The sequence below is a fragment of the Patiria miniata genome, unplaced genomic scaffold (genome assembly GCF_015706575.1).
Source record: "Patiria miniata isolate m_02_andy unplaced genomic scaffold, ASM1570657v1 HiC_scaffold_14, whole genome shotgun sequence".
Taxonomy (NCBI): Eukaryota; Metazoa; Echinodermata; class Asteroidea; order Valvatida; family Asterinidae; genus Patiria; species Patiria miniata.
This window is the reverse complement of record NW_024037052.1, coordinates 9,634,926-9,655,384: the sequence shown is the minus strand read 5'-3', so window position 1 is coordinate 9,655,384 and position 20,459 is coordinate 9,634,926. Positions and strand designations below refer to the sequence as shown.

The window sequence follows — 20,459 nt, the reverse complement described above, 5'->3', positions numbered from 1 at the left end:
ACACAAACCTACCACAGAGGACCGTTTCAAACAAAAGACCCAAATCCCGAGGACTGAAAGGATCTGTTGTTCTCCCTTTGTGTGTCTGTCCTCGGGGGGGGGGGGGGGGGGGGGGGGGGGGGGGGGGGGGGGGGGTTACAGGTATGTAGAACAAGTACCCACCGTCAATCGTGGACGTCCTATTGCCCCTCTTTTGTTTGTACTTTTTAGGAAGACTCCCATATGTTTTGTACATGACCCCAATCGTGGACGTACATGTATGCGGGGAATCACGGATGATATTGTTCTCTTTGTTCTCTGACATTTTTCGTCCACGGTTTGAATGCCTGAACATGCCCACAGGTTAGTTTATGGTGTAAATCGAGGACTTTCTATTGTTCCTCTTCCCTATTCCCTTGTTTATACTCAAACTTTTTTGCAACAGCTCTCATTGGTTTTGTACACAGTTTCTAATCGAGGTCGTCCTTGAATTGGTTTCTGTCCTCAATTAATTGATGATAATTCCTTCCTCGTTACCGATTTGTCTTTGAATTCCGGATTTCTGTGATGATTATCGCGGTAACGCGGTATCAAGGAAGGAATTATCTTTGAATTCCGGATTTCTGTGATGAATTATCGCAGTAACGCGGCATCGCGGAAGGAATTATCTCTGAATTCAGGATTTCTGTGATAAATTATCACAGTAACGCGGTATCGCGGAAGGAATTATCTCTGAATTCTGGATTTCTGTGATAAATTATCACGGTAACGCGGTATCGAGGAAAAGGTACCGGTATCTCTGATTTCTGGATTTCTGTGATAAATTATCACAGTAATGCGGTATCGCGGAAGGAATTATCTCTGATTTCCGGATTTCTGCGATAAATTATCACGGTAACGCGGTATCGAGGAAAAGGTATCTCTGATTTCTGGATTCTGTGATAAATTATCACGGTAACGCGGTATCGAGGAAAAGGTACCGGTATCTCTGATTTCTGGATTTCTGTGATAAATTATCACAGTAATGCGGTATCGCGGAAGGAATTATCTCTGATTTTCCGGATTTCTGCGATAAATTATCGCGGTAACGCGGTATCGCGGAAGGCAATTCAAGCTTCCGTACTAGGGGCTGTTCGTTTGGCGGAAATATACCACCGATCTGTGGTTCAGCAATAGACTTTATTGGCAATAAAGGGGACTAACTTATTCAGATATATCCCACAGAGAGCGGGACTACATAAGCTTCACAGTGACAAGTGATTCCATTTCCAGGCTCACACTCGACATGTACACAACAATCTTATACAAGGATAAGCTACTAGTGTACAAATAATCTTAGCAAGTCTCTTTTATTATAACCGAGTGGTCAACTGCACCACTTCATAAACTTGACTTATCATAAACTTAATCCAATATAAAGCTTAAGGCTTTACTTGTTCTTAAAGACTAAATATAAAACTTAAGAGCTTAACTTTTACTTAGTAATTTAATATAACACTTAAAGCGTTAGCTTGTTCTTTATTATACAATATAAGATTTAATATAAGAGTTAACTTCAATTTTGTATTTCAATATAAACCTCAAGGGTTAACTTCTACTTAGTAATTCAGTAAAACACTTAAGGACTTTATGTTTTACTTTATAAAACAATATAACACTTAGGGTCTTACAATGTATGTGTTACTCTATAATTCAATGAAACACTTAAAGGCTTTATGTTTTACTTTATAAAACAATGAAATACTTAAGAATTATGTGCCTCAAATATACCTCAAAATGATGTGCCTCAAATATACCTCAAATATACCTCAGGGCTTGGATATACCTCAGATATACCTCAGGACTTGTGTTACTTATCAACCAGTGGCAGTGGTCATCTGCACCACTAAACGAAATAATTGGGAAGTGTTCTTTCACTTAACTCAGAATAACATAAACGGTCTACAATAACAAGCTAGATTTATACACGAATAATCCTAGCCGACTTGCTTGACAATCACATAAGCCAAACTGCAAAGGTACTTGTGACCCACACACTCGGTAAGTTATTCCCAATCACTCAAAGTAACCCCGCGATTATTAAGAGGGTGATTAAATAGTCTCCGTAGTCCCTCTGCAAGGTTCGAGAAGCTTACCCAGTAAAACTTAGGAAATCATAAGCGCTCAGATCAGCCAGGGCCGCCCAACCGCAGCTACACCACGTTCGGCACAGAACAACGGCACGCAATGCCCTCTAAAGTCAGGTGAACAATTCCCCGGCAGGAGAAAGGACAAGCTCTCAGGTGTCCAGGTCGCCCCGACCGTCCAACGGCAGGCAGACCTTCATAACAACCTTTACATCTACGCTATCTCCTAATAGAGAGTGCTCCCAGACCTCTAGGGACGCGATACCGCAGCTACGCCAGATGGCACAGACAACGGATAGCAATCCTTCGGACTGAACTAGGCCTACATTGATTCCCAACAGTCAGGTTCACCCCAGGGTCCGACTATTCTCCTAATCAAGCTCTCAAATAATCTTAAATAATCCCTACTTTCTCGCCTACAATAACCCACCAAAATGCAAGCACTGACCGATCACACCAGGGTGCTCGCTGGGTCTTTTCCCCGCTTTGGTCCGGTCACACCGCCGTTGAATTCTCGCTCAATGCAAAGCACACGATAATTGCTGTTAACACATCGAAATCTTTTCCAGGAGTGGTTTCCCATGCTCGACCATGAGGTGATCACCCCAGGGCCCAGCAGGATGCGCGCTGCTGATTGGTCGCTTCGCGCTATCACGCACTTGCCCACGCGCTACTAGCCTGCATAATTTATAACCAGACATGCCAAACAGCCTAGTGCACATGCCAGTACGACGCGCATGCTGATTGGTTGCCCTACTGACATCACGCGCTCTAATACGCGGGCTGGCGTGCTGGTTCTTAGCTAGACTTGCATACTAGTCCACCTATACCCCTGTTTCGTCACACTATAAAAAGGGCCACAAAAGTTATATCAAAACATTTACGATCGATACTTTTAAAAAAAATTATGGAAATTGACGACGAGAAATAAACACCCTACCAGAGATTGCTGCCGGCTGGTTCGGCCGGTCCCCGGCCTAAAACGCATGGCCCGGCAGCCTGTGCCGGCGAATTACAACATTTCCCCGCAGCACTTGATAGATTATGCAACCCATCATGTGTTGTCTGACTGGAGTGCTACAAATCTTGCTTTGTGGCAACAGATGCTGATTTATTTTGTCCTAAGAATGAATAGGTGTTTTTTACAACAAAACTTATCAAATTGTTGTGATTACCTAACGAGTACTCACGTCAAAAATCAGGTTTACGATCATACTTTTTTCAAAAACAGTCAACACGATGCATCCATTTTTATGGATGAATCCATTAATTTCGTAAGGGGTGATTTAGCCCCTGTTTTACATTTTACATCATTTCTTGAATTCATTTCTTGAATACATTTCCAAAATTTATATTGTGATGTTGAAAGACTGATTGTCCAATAAAGAAATGTTTCGGACTTCATAAAAAGTATTAGTTGTCTCTTTAAAAAAAAAAAAAAAAAAGCGGAAATATTGGTAATTATTGTTACCAAGAAAGTACACCCCCTTATTACCACAAATGGTGTGGTCCACAAGTGTGTGCATGGGGCATGCCTGCAGCTAGCAGCAAGTACCGGTTATGTTGGGACTTTTGCAAAGACATCTGCATGATTGTAGCGAGCAAGTGAAGGAAACAGCGTACAAGACATTAGTTATCCCGTTTAGAATAGTGGGAAAACATTTGGGACCACACACAAAGTCTGACATAACCGCACTTGAGAAAATCCAACGTAAGACAGTTTGTTTCGTAACCAGAAACTATAGTAGGGACGTCAGTATCACGGACATGTTGAAAAAAAACTGGGCTGGTTAACTCTGTAAGAACGCCGGGCAGTTTGTAGGTCAACTTCCCTATACAAGGCCATAAATAGCATGGTAGCTTTCCAGGATGATAAACCACCCAAAACAGCTAACAGGTCAACTAGGGGTTGCACACCAAACTCTACGTTCATCCCACTTCACACCAAAAAAGGACTGCTACAAATATTCCCTCATTCCACGTACAATCCCAGAGTGGAACCTTCTTCCACTCTCCATACAGAAGTCACTACTCACGCTTGCAACTTTTCCTTTGAGCAGCTGATTTTCTTGTTTGTCACTTCACACTCATGCCATTTAAAATGGAAAAATACTGTATAAATTCTTGTAAAGATTGGAGTTTCCTCGTTTTTTGTTTCTTCCTAGTTGCATGCCTGACTACTGCTGATACTTTTAAAGCAGACGTGTTAGCCTTAGATGTTAAGGACCTCATAAACCACACTCAGCCTCTCAACTATTTCCTTGCTGCCAGCACTACGCCTGCATGTTTATATAACCCTCCAGAGGGTGTTTACGTAGTACCGAAGCAGGAGCAGAAGCGGAAGTAATATGTTGCAAATCAAGATAGCAAGCAACATCATGTGAATATCACCCCGCAATATCTTGTGAACAATGAAAAAAGATTCAACAAAATCAATATTTGTGCATTGTGGTAACTGACACGCAGATGGATGTGCGCTCCACCACGTGCAATCCTACATATCATTTTGTGAAATAAGTCGCTGAAATATTCAGTTTTAGAATGATTCCATAAAACGTTTATGTATCATATTTCCCACTGTCCTCACTGATTATGAGGTGTTTCCCGGTCCTTATCAATTATCTTTATTTGGCAGAAACAAGCTGAGTAAAAAAACAAAGGGAAACTCAAATGGCACCCCCTTGTTTTGTGTCGCCTAAACAAAGAGACACTAACCAGTCCTAAATTCTGTATGACCTTATAACCGGACAAGATTTCACTTGTGGGGTACCTTTTTTTCTAAAGATTTCACTTTTGGGGTACCGTTCCCTTTGTTTGAGTATCCAACAAGTACCTCTGGTGTGTACAGAGATCCGGGTCTACGTACACACCAGAGGTACTTGTGGAGAACTCCAACAAAGGGAACGGTACCCCACAAGTGAAATCTTTAGAAAAAGGGAGAAAAGGACAACAATGCTCCTACCCCAGAACTCCCATCCGCTGGAATGTCCATATGACCGTAGCCCCTATGTATGTTAAAGTTTAGGTTGAGTTTTTGAAATAGTCGTATAACTTCTACATGCTTTCATGGATGTTGAAGCAAATGATTTGAAATAAAAGCTGTTAATGTTCCGATCGTATTAACCAGTTCGCTCCGGGATTAATATGATCAGAACAGTAACAGCTTTATTTCAAATCATTTGCTTCATATATCGTACAGTTTGATATATCAATAAGAACATTGACTAATGATGAGCTGGAATCTTCAAATAGTCCGGTGGCTTAGAGCTAATTTTGGGCAAGATCGTGACACGCCGGATTAAAGCACCAAATTTGGTACAGTTACTGTATAGGTCCCTAGAAGTCAATCTAGAGGGGGGTGCCCGGTTTTGGGGGCCTAGGTCAAGGTCAGGCCAAGGTCAAAGGTCACAAGGTGTACAATACTGCATATAGTTGTCGTAAATTTCCCCAAAAGTCTGAAATTTAAAGTTCTGAATTGCATAAAAGGATGTCAGGCAACTATAAGACCAACCATATCAGAAAAAAATCCATCAAAAAACCTTTGCCCAACAAAATAGTGGAGACTTAGCAATTTCCAAAAATGATGACTCAGCACTTTTTAGAAAATTTGATTTCTGTTATGTTAATGTTATAGAAACTATAAGCTTTGTTATATTTTCATTATTTTGTTGGAATGTGAATAATCAAAGACATAAATAATGTTCTTCCATTCTTTTATTAATTAGTTATGGTTTGTTAATTATCTTAATTAAGCGACAGTTTGCTTCAAAATAATGATAGTTATAAAGTTGCCATTATGTATGCATATGTGTGTATGTACAAATGTATGTATTCCCATCACACTTTACTCATAAGGCATGAAGGTTTACAATCAGTTTCCAGTATTCTAATCTTGGTCCAGTGTAATGGCTTGGCCATATTACATGTAGTTACCCGTGTTTGATAATCAATATCAGTGTGGCAGGTATACATTGTGTCGAGAAAGGACAGTACTGCATACTTCGCTCTTTAAACTGTTTGTTCTTTTCATAAGAGTTTATTTTTTGATTTACATTAGGCCTATATTCATTCATAATTTTGTGTCCTGGCCTTAAAATTGAAGAGAATGCACTGCACTATTACAATCTTTCCACATCGATAGCTTTGTATCATCATAAATCTCAGCAACTTACGGATTAGTTGGCTATTCTCCAGCCATTGGCTCCAGTCCAAAAAGTTAATGAGTTTGTATACCTCTTGACTAAATGTTCAAACTAGCTCTACATGTATTTTATTGTTTTCATTATTGAAAACTACTATTTCTCATAATAAGGTATGCATATTTATAGGCATTTAGGTTTAGCGACTCGCAATTTTCAAGTTTGGTCCGAAGTACACTTGAGCTTTCATGGAATGAAAAGCGCTCTTGTAAATCTTTTGCTTTGTGAATTGTGAATCAATCACACACAAGGTATAGGACATAATTTCAGCAATGGTAGGCAAAATCAATCAATGAGCACATCAGGGTGCTAATTATTATTCAAATAAAAAAAACAACTTTGACACATGTCATTACAGGTATTCAGCTCCTCCGTATGTACATACACTGTATAAATGTAGGTTTACGTATAGGCTACCGTGCCACCGTGAAACAATGACAAACAAATAATAAAAATGTGAACTTGAACGACCAATACATTTTTAGAAGAAAAAACATAATAGAAAGCCAGAAACTGACCATTCACTTTTATGTCTTGTGAGTTAAAAGTGATATACGTATAAACAATACATACTTATACAGACATCAGCTATTAAATCATGATTCATAAATACCTCAGACAGTTTAGCTATTCCTATTGGTCGAGAGCCCGTCACGTGGCCGGTATTAAACGGATGATAAAGACATGGCTAGCTGGTCTTAAACACTTTTCCAGTGTCACAATAAAATGTGGACTCCTAAAAATCCAGTGCCTCTTACCATTTCAGTGGTTGAACGTTCACAATCCTCACGTAGGCATGCGCAACACTACAAGCGAGTCAGAATTTTATAGTTCTTAATTCAAAACGCAACGCCCCAGGTGCGTTCTGCGTGACATCGCGCAGAACATGTTACGCGCGCGTCAATCTCCATAAAAGGGTTGTTTACATCTTACTCGCCAGCTGAACACTCCATTATTTTGCTAGAGGGATGTTTCAAAAAGCATGAAGTGAACTTGTTGAACAAAATCGGGATTTTTTGAACGAATTATTTGAATTTTTTTTACGGATAAGGTATTTATGAATGGGAATAAATATGTGCTCGGTCGGTATTTATCACTCGTTTAATACCGCTTAGAGTCTGGGTGCTGATAATTACCCTCGCCTCCGGCTCGGGTAATTATCAGCACCCAGACTCTAAGCGGTATTAAACGAGTGATAAAAACCTCCGGAGCACACATTTATTCCCTTATTGAAATCAAACTAACGTTGTAATTATAATAATTAATAAACCATGTATAATTAATAAATCAAAGGAAGAGCGTTAATTATGCTCGCTAGTATCCAAGTGCCGTAGTAGTGATGCAAAAAAAAAGAACAAAGTTCCCTTTTCTATAACTTTAACATGACAGAAAGCAAACTTTCTAAAAAGTGCTGAGTCATCATTTTTGGAAATGGAATAAACTCCCCTATTTTGTTGGGCAAAGTTTTTTGGGTGGAACTTTTTCTAAAAGGTGAGGTCTTGTAATTGTCAGACATCCTTTTATACTATTCAGAATTTAAAATTTCAGACTTTTGTTGATATTTACTAAAACTACATACCGTATTATACACCTTGTGACCTTTGACCTTGGCCTGACCTTGACCCAGGCAGCTAAAATCGGGCACCCCCCTCTAGAATGACTTCTTGGGACCTATACAGTAAGTGTACCAAATTTGGCGCTTTAATCCGGCGGGTCACGATTTTTTCCTTAAGCCACCGGACTAAAAGTCAGGGCCCCAAGTAGCAGGCAAAGCTGAAATGGAGATGACGTTGAGTTTTAGAGTACCCCTATGTTACCGTCACCAAATTAAAAAAAAAGTACATGACGCAGAAAAGCTTGCCCTCGTCTGACCCGAGTGCAACACCGGTTTTTAAAAAACTCAATTTTCTGCTAGCAGAAGTTTGGACGACTAGAACTATCTCTGCGCCTTAAAAGTGGACAAATAAAACATTCAGATTCTTGTGAGCAAATACATGTATATGATGCTGCCAAAGTGGACAACTCCCTTTCCCAATTCCTACTTGCAGTGATCTAAATCACAACACCCATTTTTCAAAACGTCAATTTTCTGCTTGCAGAAATTTGTGTTTAAAAAGACGACTTTTCTTGGTGCCTCAGAAGTGGACAACTAAAAATCAGTAGTTTTTGTTGATAAATATTCGGGTTGAACTTGTTCTAGAAACCCAAATCTCATATTTTTTGCTAGCAGAAATTGGTTGTGAACTGAAAGTGAACAAACTCAAATTCAAATTGTCTGTACTTAGATTGGGTGCCAATTTTTTTGCCAGATGTAACGCCGCATCCCTCCGATCGAAATAGAACAGTCTGTGGGCTGTTCAAGTAGTTACGTTCTCAGTACACCTTCTTAGTACACCTAACCCCTGTACCCGATTTCACGACGCGCTGCGACACGTCGCAACTCAAGTTACGAGGTGTAACACGTCACAACTTGCGACACGTTGTATCATCCAGTTCACGAAAGTTGCGATGTGTTGAACGTGTTGTAAGTTCCTTGACAACGGCTTAAAACATGTCGCAAGTTATGACGTGTCTAGTGATCATCGCAAAATACGAAGAGTCTCTTTCTAAGCCAGTTTAATGCCATAAACATGACAAAAACGAGATTATAATACCGAGGCAATGTGTGTAAAGTTGTAAATATAAAATTCATTGAATAATTATGAATTAGACTGGAATATTGGAGTTGAAATTTCAAAGTAGCTATACAGTCCAATGAGAGCTTGTTTTCCTTCAAAATTGCATCGCACAGCCACCATTTTGTTTTACTTTTTAACAAATTTCGAGCTGAGATCCGACGACTCTTTGTTGAATATCAGACGACTATTTACTGCACGCTGACTATACACATAAAACAGTCATCGAGTTGTGCTATAAATACACCTATGACGCGTCGCACTTAGGACGTGTTTCGTGACATGGATCGCAGGACGCGTCGCAGCTGCGACACATCGTAGAGATACGACGCGTCGCATCACTGCGATGCATCGTAAGTTACGAAGAGTTTGATGAAATCAGGTGCTGAAAAGTTGTGACTTCTAAAATCTAAATCTTTGCAATCAGGAAATGTGGAAAGAGGTTGTCCACTTTTGGCAAAATGTTTGGAGCATCGTGATATTTGCTAATAAGAATGTGAGGTTGTTAGTTGTCCACTTTTGAGGCACCGAGATATTTGTCCAAGGAAAATCCAAATTTTTGCCAGAAGAAAATTGAGTTTTTTAAAAACTGGTGTTGCTATTTGGGTCATTCTACCAGGTTGGTACACAGGGTGTGACACGAGAGTCAAATTGTTAAAATACCTATTAAATGTATCTTTAATACTTTTCATGAGTTGAATATAGTTTCCTAAACTAATTGAATTTTGGACCATACATTCTTTATTTACCAATCGTACACCACAAGCAGTGTGGACTTAACAAGGACACCATATTTGTAAAATCATCTGCATGCATTCTTTCATGGTTTAAGACTTTGCAGTTACTTTATAATTACAAAATGATACCACTTCACATGTCTTTTCATCAGAGGTGGCAGCAAGTCATTGTTTGCAAGTCCAAGTCAAGTCACAAGTCATTGTTTGCAAGTCCAAGTCAAGTCACAAGTCATTAGGTCCAGTCACAAGTCAAGTCACAAGTCATTAGGTCCAGTCACAAGTCAAGTCACAAGTCATTTGGTCTAAAAACAAGTCAAGTCACAAGTATCTTTGTCCAAGAACACATCAAGTTGCACATTATTTTGTCCAGCTGTAATAAGCTAAAAGAATTAACCTGGCGTCAACTTACGAGTTATTTTGAACATGCCTCCTTAATCCCCTTTTTCAATGTGTTGCAATTACTATTCTTGTAGTTTATCACATATCTGTCGGATATTAGCCCTTTGTATAATTGGTCATTGAAAACTGTAGTTTGTTGTGACAGTCTTATTGAAAACTTTCTGAAACTAGTGGGAACTATTCATTTTACTGGATTCAGTGGTCTATTTTCTGGAATGAAAAAGCTAATTAAAAGTATAATAGCTTAATTAAAGTGTATTAGGTCGCTCGAGTAGCGTCTGACTTGGGTTGGTAACAAGTCATTTTTTGCAATCCCAAGTCAAGTCACAAGTCACAAAAATAGCGACTCGAGTCCGACTCGAGTCCAAGTCACATGACTCGAGTCAGCAACTCTGCTTTTCATTGATTTAAACACAAAAATCAACTGTAGGACAATGTAAGAATCGAGACTACGAAAATCCAGTGATTAAGGTTATTTCTGTGAAAACTTGAGTTTATTTCAAAAAGTTTCTCTACAAATACAAAAGACAACTTACTGGTGTTGAACTAAGTTTCATTTATCAAGTTTACCTTACTGATCCATTTTGAATGAACATTTTAATACTTATGTACGTATGTCTTTTATATTAGTTAGAATAACTTTCTTTTTTTGATTCTCTGTAGTCATCAAGCTATGTACAAAATTGACAAAGAAAATTCATGTACCATTTTGTTATTATTGATATAAACCATGGTAACAGACTTACGCATGTGGTAACAGACTGACGGTAACAGACTGACACATGTACAAGTCTATGGCTCTAGATGCAAGGCATTGTGGGTAAAGTGCATAGTTAAATCAGTGGCCCAGGTGAAGGTATTCTGACCACTACTTCAGCCATGTGCTTTGGCTTATTTTCCTGAAATTCGGCAAGAATGTTGGTTGGTAGGTACTTAATAATTTGAACTCATTTGGTTGTGCTACTGCCACCACAAGAGGGCGCTTTACTTTTTTATGTTTTTGCAATTTTTGGTCAAAAAACAGTATTTTTGGCATAATTTGTACATTTTGCATTCAAATGCTTTCAAATTTGGTACAAATATTGTTTGAGTCAATATAGAAGCATTCAAACAACCTTCGCCATCCTATGGCAACACTAGAGGGCGCTATATCAACTGTTCCGGCCAAAATCATCATTTTTCTTGATTTTGGCCCCAAATTTGAATTTTTCGTCCAAAATCACACCTGTATTCTCACAATGGTTTCAAACACCTAAAACCTCAGTTTAAACAGGAAAAGAACATGACAAAGAGGTCATACATAACTACAGGTTTACTGTACATGTTGCACATGAACTCAGAGCATGTCAGTCTGTTACCACCGATGTCAGTCTGTTACCGAGCATACTTTTGATCACGCCAGTTTACCCGGCAGTGATTTACAAAAACCACCATTTATAAACAGCAAGGACTTGGCTTTACAATATATTTAGTGTACGATACCATTACTTTTTATTTGCCAACTTTACAGAGTTTTTTCACTGAACACTCAGTTTGGAAAAGGCAGGATGCGCAAGTGTCAGTCTGTTACCATGGCAACACATAAGTTTACCGGACTCCAACAAAGAATAAATTTGGAAAGAAAAACTGCAGGTTAAAGGGGCACTTGCAATGAACAAAAATGTACTTGAGTTTGGGTCCTAACTTACTACAACCACCTTACAGAAGGGATACATTGTGAAAACCCCTCCCAAAATGTCAGTCTGTTACCCATGGAATTGCCCATAAATTAACTCAAATACTAAATTATTCTAAGTATTCTACAATTTATTTTCCATGCCCACTTGTAAAGTACTTTAAATACAAATGGCCTGCAAATATGTTGGCTGTATTATGGGGAATGTATGCCTGTATACAAAATATCTACGTAACATGGATGCTGTGAAATTTAAAAACGACATGTTTAAGTTTTCAAGCTGCACAAAGGAAAAAAGTGTTACTAATTTATTTCTTATCCTGACTTCTGGTATCTTCTGAAGGGTGCCTGGGTAAATTTTTCGCTTGCTTAAACCTGATCCACGGATTCATGGCTAGCGGTGCCTTGTTGTCATGTTCACCTTGTAACAAGAATGGTAAAAATGCCAGGGAAGACACTAAATTAAGTTTGACCAATTTACGGTGCATGTACCTGTACTCAACGTTCAGTATTGCTTTTAATGTAACTGAAGTTTTGATGGTAACAGTGAAACCAATTTAATATTAAACGAGCAATCCACAAACCAAATTTGAAGTTCATATGTAAAGTACATGTATTTCTCAAGTTATAGTGCTGACAAGATTTCTATTATTTTAGCCACTGTGACCTTGACCCCAAATGAAATAGGCTTCTTAGGATTACCAAGAACAATCCACAAACCAAATTTGAAGTTCATATGTAAAGTGTTTCTCACTTTATCACGCTGACAAGATTTCTATTGTTTTAGCCACTGTGACCTTGACCCTTGACCTTGCTTTTTTTATTTTTTAAGGGAAATTCTTCACATTTATATTAATTTATCAAACTCAACTTCTTGCCACAGAGTGGACAGGCCCAAATGTCACAATGTCTTGGTTAGTAAAAAATCTAAAACTGGATTTGACCAAGAAACCCAAGAAAACTTTTTTTACAATGTTGTCACACTCTTATACCGGTACATGTACAACAATCTTAATAACACAATACTTTGTTTATATGGGGTTTGGAAGAAAAAGTTCCATGTGAGATTAAAAATTACTTTGGTGAGAATTGCAAAGAACAGCGAAGAACACCTAAGAACACCTGCATTTATTCCAAACTTGAAGCGCGAAAGCAAACATGGTACATGTATGTGTAGCAAAATTACTTACTTTCAAATCACATACAGCTTCCTACAGAACTGGAAGTTTGAACGAGTACTACGCATGCCAACACTGCAAAACAGCATTGGCGTACTGCCAAGCAGCCTGTTAGAAGCTGGACAATGTGTCCACCTCACACAAAACACTCTTGAAAGCAAACATGGTACCGGTATATATGTTTAGCAAAATTACTCGCTCTCAAATCACAGCTTCCCACAGAACTGGAGGTTTGAACTAGTACTACGCATGCCAGCACTGCCAAACAGTTTGGGCGCACTCCCAAACAGCCCATTAGCTGCAGGACAATGTGTCCACCACCCGGTTGGTTACATCGAACACAAAACACTTTTGAAACGTGTAATTTCACGCTAGTTATCAAAATGACGACATGTTACAGAATAAAACACTACACACTGTATACAATGTAGTGTAATCAGCAACGACTTGGGGAACTGAATAGTCACGCTGAACGTTCCCACGGTGAGTTTGTGCCCTCTGAAAGTCCAGTTGTCATCTTGTGTAACTTTTCTAGTGCTGCACTTGTCCGTCTCCCTGGCTTTGTCTTCTTCATCCGAAGTGCATCCAGTGTTGCCTCAGTGTCGGCTCTCACTTCGTAGACAAGTGCTTCATTAGACTGAAATGCAAGGGAAAGGTGAGCCAAGTCCTGCAGCATGTCGGCATAGAATGCCAGATACAGCACAAATTTGGCCGACTTGAGTGTCTTGAGGTACCCCTTCAATTTAGCTTGATCCTCTGCTGTTACATCCTTTCTCTGACCTGATGCCATGTCTTCAAAGAGCTGGACCAAGACTGTGTAATCTTTGTCGAGAGATTCAACAGCCTTTTTCCTGTGGTCAATCCATCGTGTTCCTGAGGCTCTGACAGGTTTGATGACATGGGTCTCCAGTGTGTGTGATAGCTTCTGAAATTCTCTCCATTTCTTGGGTGATCTCTTGAAGATATAGTAGATATCCATCAGCAATTTGTCAATCTGTAAGAAAGGTTGTGAAAATAAAAGTGTAAATAACAAAAAAACTATATATACGATAATTATACATGAACATATTAAAATCTGTAGTAATCTAATAAGTCAAAATTTTTAACAGATTTTCTAGTGTGGATTATTATGGTACCTGTGTGAAGTATGTGTTGGAAAATGCATCCTTAAGGGCAAGCTCCATGCGATGCGGGACACAATGGATCTTCATCATCCAAGGGCATCCTCCTCGTCACTCGTGCACCCTGAGATTCAGCACAGAAAATTGAATTTTTAAGTGAATGTCTTTACGTGACTTGAGCATCAAGTAAATATTTACATCAATAACAATTAAAATTTACAATAACAATTAAAACTACTCACCCAATTAGTTTGATTTCTGTTCTTCCATCCTTGACGATTTTGACCGAGATGACTTCCTTTTCAGAGAATGTCTTATCTGCAATGCCATCGAACATTAGTGAGAAATAGAATGGGCTCTTGTTTCCTCCTGGAAACTGCCAGTTGCTGTCCAACTCGTTGACCATAGTATGTCCTATCTCATTTATAAACATTTTACATGCTTTTTCATTTGCATATGTTTCTCCAAGAGCGACACCATGTTTTCTTTCAATGCTCACAAACGTACTGTACAGGGTGAATGGCAGTTCACGTTTTGCTACAACATAGGCCAGGTCAAAAAGCTTGCACATCTTTTCGTTATTGTTTGCAGTCAATGTTGTAATTTTTTTTGATGTTCTCTTCCTGTTTCGCTCTTTCAGATTTCCGTGCAGCAGCCAGGTGGAGCTGGGTCTTCTGGTGTGAAACTGCAGTGTCCTTTTTTATGTTCATTGTGCCATTTACATATGCATCAACTTCACACTTTAAGTTTAACCTCTGTTTCCTGCTGGTGTGTAAGTTTGTAGCAGAGTAGTGCTCCTTGCAAATGCGGCACCAAACCTTACAGACAAAGCCACCTTCCTCCTCAAAGTCTAACCAGCTGTCAAAGTTCCAGGACTTGACTGTCTCACACCTGGTCTTCGTGCACTTGGAGAAAGTCTTTTTTACAGTTGTACATGTACTTTCAGTTGCATTTATTGCTGGTACTGTGGATGCAGGTTCAGTGGTTTGGGCAGCTGCGATGGATGGTGACCTACATGTATAATAATCAAAGAAAATACAACAAATATTTGGTAAACTTACAGTAAAACGGTATTCTGTAGAATGAATTAATTTTTAAACATGTTGCTGTCTTGTAAGTTTTCTCGCACTTGAGCTACAAGTAATTTGTGCCCCCCACCCACCCCCAAGTATCCCCTTCCCGTTTTCACCCCATCACCATTTTTTAACTTCCACCCCATATTGCATCCATTTAAATCCCCACTTAGTCATTTTGAAAAAAAAAATTGCTCCAGAGTTCTTCAAAAAATATTTCTGAAAAGATTTGGAAAGAGGGGATTAATATTAGTACACCAGTCTAAGCTTGACACCCTGTGCACAAATGCTGTGAGGATATGAGACTGCTCTGAAAACTTTCTAGGCACTTAATTTCACGTAGAACATGTAACAGTTTGTGACTGCCGATGTACCAATGTATGGAAATATTATAAGAAACTCTTCCCCAAAATAAGTCTAGGCCTATAAAGTAATTGCTAAATTACCCCCACCTCAAAAAAAAGCGCTCAAGTCTAGCTAAACAATCTGAATCTTACCTAAAAAATGTGTCCAAACGCTGGCACTTAGCTGCCGCTCCAGCCATTTCTTCTTTGTGCTTTTTTTTAACTCTCTTGTTGGACGGCATGATAATGTATCGATATTATATCACTGACTGTTTGATGGTAAACGATATCTGAATTTGAAATCTGGGCACCGTATAGTGAGAACACTGCAGTGGAAATAATTTTCATGACACGTGTATGTACGCATGTATGTGTTGCGATGAAAAAGAAAGTTGCAAGGCAGGTCATTGGGTCACAAACATTTATCCAATGGAATGGAGTGATCAGTGAACCAGCGAAGGAAAAAAAAAACCAGACTGGATCCCGCTCCTGGCCCATCCCCCAATCCTTACTCAATACACAAAAGTAGTGCAAAATATGTGACTCCGTGTCGGGACCTGTAGCCAGTCTACATATAAGAGCAGTCTGGTGCAGAGCTTTTATCACTATACAAATCCACTTTGCTTGACCTAGTTGCCATGCCCACATTTTCCACAGCGTGTGCGATTGATGTACAACGTTCACGCGACAATCGCGATGTGCATGCCAGCCGTCCTACATCATGCAGCTGGCGGCGTGTGTGTAAGTGCTGTCAGCGGTCCTAAACAGTTTGCACTATTTGCAGTTACGACCCCCCAAAATTTGACTTTCATAAATAACACTTTCGAATACATAAATAATGGAATTAAGGGAAAAGGGCACACAGCCAACGTGGCCGTAAGGTATGTGTTTTTTAAAAGGGCATCATGGCAATTCATTGGGGCATCGCGGCAATGGCCGCTGATGGCCGCAGTAAAGATCGAAGCCTGGTTATAATCATTCCAATACTACGGATATCCCTAAACCTAGAAGCGCAATTAATTGCTTCACCCAAGTCCCAAGGGACTATACGGCTATCCCTACACTAATTTAGAAGTGCAATCGCTTCTCACAAGTCCCAATGGACTACGGATATCCGTCCAGGTAGAAGCGCAATCGCTTCTCAAAAGTCCCAATGGACCACGGATATCCATCCAGTTAGAAGGGCAAGTCGCTTCTCACAAGTCCCAGGGGACTACAGATGTCCTTACACTTAGAAGCACAGTCGCTTCTCGCAACAACATGGAGGAATAAGAACACTATTCCTCCATGGCAACAATAAGCGCAATCGCTTCTTGTAACAATTTGAAGCGCAATCGCTTCTCACAATTAGAAGCGCCATCGGATTTCGCAAGCTGAAAAACGCTGCGGATAAATCACTTATCCGCAGCACAAGAGCCCATGGAGGGAGATTGGCTGAGATCCATCATTCCAAGGATAATGGACGTGAGCCAGCACCCCCGGCGATAGTGGCTCGTCCGTTTGTGCTGACCCTTGGCCTACCACTCAAAATTTGACAAATGGACCATCTCACCTCTCTCTCCCTGGGCTAAAACCATCCGGGCTGCTACTAACCGCTACTTGAATTCAAACACATCACTTAAACTCGATAAAAAAAATCCCTCCAATACGTATCTGAGATCACAGAGACTCCATTGTTTCAAGCAGCAACCCTGAATAAGGTCATTAACTGTATCAAGCGAAAACCAAACCGAAACTGAGCGGTCTTTGTGCCAGTGCTCTGGCATTGCGCGTGCTCTGGCGACTTGAGCAATGAACCCTTGACCACCTGACAACCGACGTAGACCAGACATCCATGAGCTGCCTCCCAGCACGCGCTCAAGTTACTTCGCCCTTCTCGACACTCAATGTGTGACCGCGTTGTGACCTTTCACAAAAGGGCCTACGCTCGATAGAGAGTGCAAGCCGTGATAGAAACATTTCTGCCAATAAAATTGATGAGCATACAGGCCCAATATCACTGTGTCCCAAACTGGTGGAGTGACCCATTTCTAAAAGCTAAAATTAGCAGAAAATAGGAATATGTGGTTGTCCAATTTTGGCACTCCATAAAGGTTTACATCACAGGATTATATGAAAAAAAATTCAAAAAAAAATTCAAAAAAAAAAAATCACCTGCCAAAACTCACACCCAAATTTGTATGGTTATTGGAAACAACATTAGTTTTGGCCTTAACTTTACATTGAGCTGTGACAAAAATATCCCATGGCTCCTTGAATACATCCGTTTTACACGGATGCTGATGTTGCTAGTAGGCATAGGTGATAGGTTATGTAGACCCATAAAACTGTGGTGTACTGCCATGTTTAGTTGTTTGTGGGTCTAGGGCCCAGGCTTATAGAAAATTACAATAGGTACCAACCACTGGTCGAGTTTGCATACAATGAACATAGTGGAAGGTGAAAAAATTATATGAAATAATAGGCCATATGTTAGGTTAGGCTCTCAGGCCTAACATTTTGCGTTAAAACAGTTTTGTTTAATGAGCTTACCAGTTATATTCTTATTCTTATATTATATATTCTCTCCATATGACCGTGCTTGACTGGCGATGGTTTGCTACTTTTTTCAATTTTTTTCCCCTGTTCGTTCCACCCCTCTATTTTTCTCCACAACTCTTCTTGCCACTTTCCAATAGTGGATTTTCACTTTCTCCACTTTGGCTGAGGATTTCTTCATGAGACCAATTACTGGCCCCCCCCTCCACTTTTGTTGACGTCGTTCTCGCTGCACATCGGATCCATTTGCTTACATTACTCGATAGTCGTTTATTGATGTGAAGTTGATACCAAGATTGCGATTCAGTTATACTCTTTTTATTTACTCCAAACTGACTTTGTTTTGTAAGACTGCATAAACTGCACAGAATCAATATTTCCCTAGATACGCATACATGTATATATACTCACATCAGAGTTGTAACGAGTCACTGATTTTTGTGACTCGAGTCGAGTCGAGTCATTTTAAAGAAGTGACACGAGTCGAGTCGAGTCATTTTAAAGAAGTGACTCAAGTCGAGTCGAGTCATTAGGTCGAAAGGTCGAGTTGAGTCGAGTCAAGTCAAATATTTAGCTCGAGTCAATTCGAGTCACGAATATTTGAACACTTTATACCAAAATTTATAAAAGGAGGCCATAAGTTAAGCCAGCGTTCGAATCCAAGAGCTTTATAAGAAATCACCTAAAGCCAATGATGAAACAGCGAAAAATCTATTATAAGATGGAATTTTGCGTCGGGTGATATAAATCAAATTAGGTTTGCCCTTCTTGCGTTTATACGTCGGTGAAGGGCAAACTAATTTGATTTATATTACCCCGACGCAAAATTCCATCTTATAATAGTTTATGCGGTACCTGCTGCTATGTACATCAGATTTGAACCAGCCAAGAGATCCCGTTTGCTCGGTCGAGTGGTAAGACATCTGCACTAGAAAGCAGGAGGTCGTGGGTTCGAGTCCCACCCGAGTGATTTTTTCCAACTTTCACTCGGGAGGTAACACACTGAGTAAACAATGTTTATACGTCGGTGAAGGGCAAACCTAATTTGATGAAGCGAAAAATCTGGTTCCTGGATAGTATTTTGTGCATTCTAGAACCATGAGGTGGGAGTCTGTGACACGTTGTATATTTATACATGACTAATTCGCAAAGAGAAGTGAGCATAAAGTTTGCACCGTAAGTCATTGCAAATACTTTTCGCAAAGTTGTGCTTTTAGTGGGGGGGCCAATGTACTTCCGTTGGCATTTCATGTTAATTTATGGCAACCATTATAAATGTAATCTTATGAGTGCTGAGAACAAGAAAATTGATGTTGCCATTTTTTCCATTGACCTTTAGTGACCTTGACCTGAGGTCAAAGTTCATGGGTCATTTTCACCTAAAATTTGCCTTTCGGAAGGGTTTGCAAATATTTTCGAGGCAAGTGAGCACAAATTGTATTTGGTTGAGAGTTTATCCATTATAATAAATGTTATTATAAATGTATTTATGGGTTTTCCTGAAGAAAACATGGGAAAATGTCACTTTTGCCCGAAAAAGGCCGGGTTGTTTTGACCATCTCACGCCGATTCCGCCCCCCCCTGACCTCGGCCATCGAGTGACGAAAAATTATGAAACTCGGTACATGCATAGAACAACTTAACATGAACAAACCCAAGAAATTTCATGACTATGGGTCAAAGGGTTTTGGAATTACGGCTAATTAATTATTCATAAGCACGTATGGTAATTCAAATGTGTACAGTACGTATATGGGGAAATTCAGTTTTGACGGAGGGTTACGCCGAAAATATTTCGCTGAGCGGCAACCTGTGGTTCGAATTTTATGTTTTTGGTATCAAAAGATGTGCAAGACTCGAGGCTAAAAAGTCAGGACAGTTCAGGCCGCGAAATAACTAACTTTTCAAGAGTATCGCGGAAAAAGTTGAAAGGGGGGAAATCTGCCCCCTTGGGGCCAAAATATGACCAACCCTTTAGTGCCTGGCATTTAAATATGAAATGTTGTAAAGTGTCCTCTGCAGTACCGCACTCACACAGGGTGTTTGTCGGTTGAGGAAAATCCCCACTTCTTCATGGTGCGTTTGGTGCGAGCCACTTCAGAGCGGAGGTGATTTAAGCACCTCCAGGTCTTCCATCCTAATGCCACCGCCACAATCCACAAAACAGCCAAAGCCACGCATAATTATCGGGATTTAATAGCCACAGCAGCATCATTGGCTATCATTCCAGCACAGACGTCGACGCTTTTGAATCGCTGACGGAAGCAAGTCAACTGAGCCTTATTCACAATCAGGCATGCAACTTTTCCTCAGATCAGCTGATTTCCTCTTTTTTATTCTCATTTCTGCCATTCAAAATTGAAAATCACTGTACAAAGTCTTCTGAATTTAGGAATTTCCTCTTTTTTGGTGAGT

At 39.8% G+C, this 20,459-nt stretch overlaps 1 protein-coding gene across 1 annotated transcript in view; it reads left to right on the top strand.

Annotated features, from left to right (window-relative positions):
* Positions 1–20,459, top strand: part of LOC119722025 (SID1 transmembrane family member 1-like) — a 128,112-nt gene that overhangs the window by 32,582 nt on the left and 75,071 nt on the right. The gene's annotated exons all lie outside the window — the stretch shown is intronic.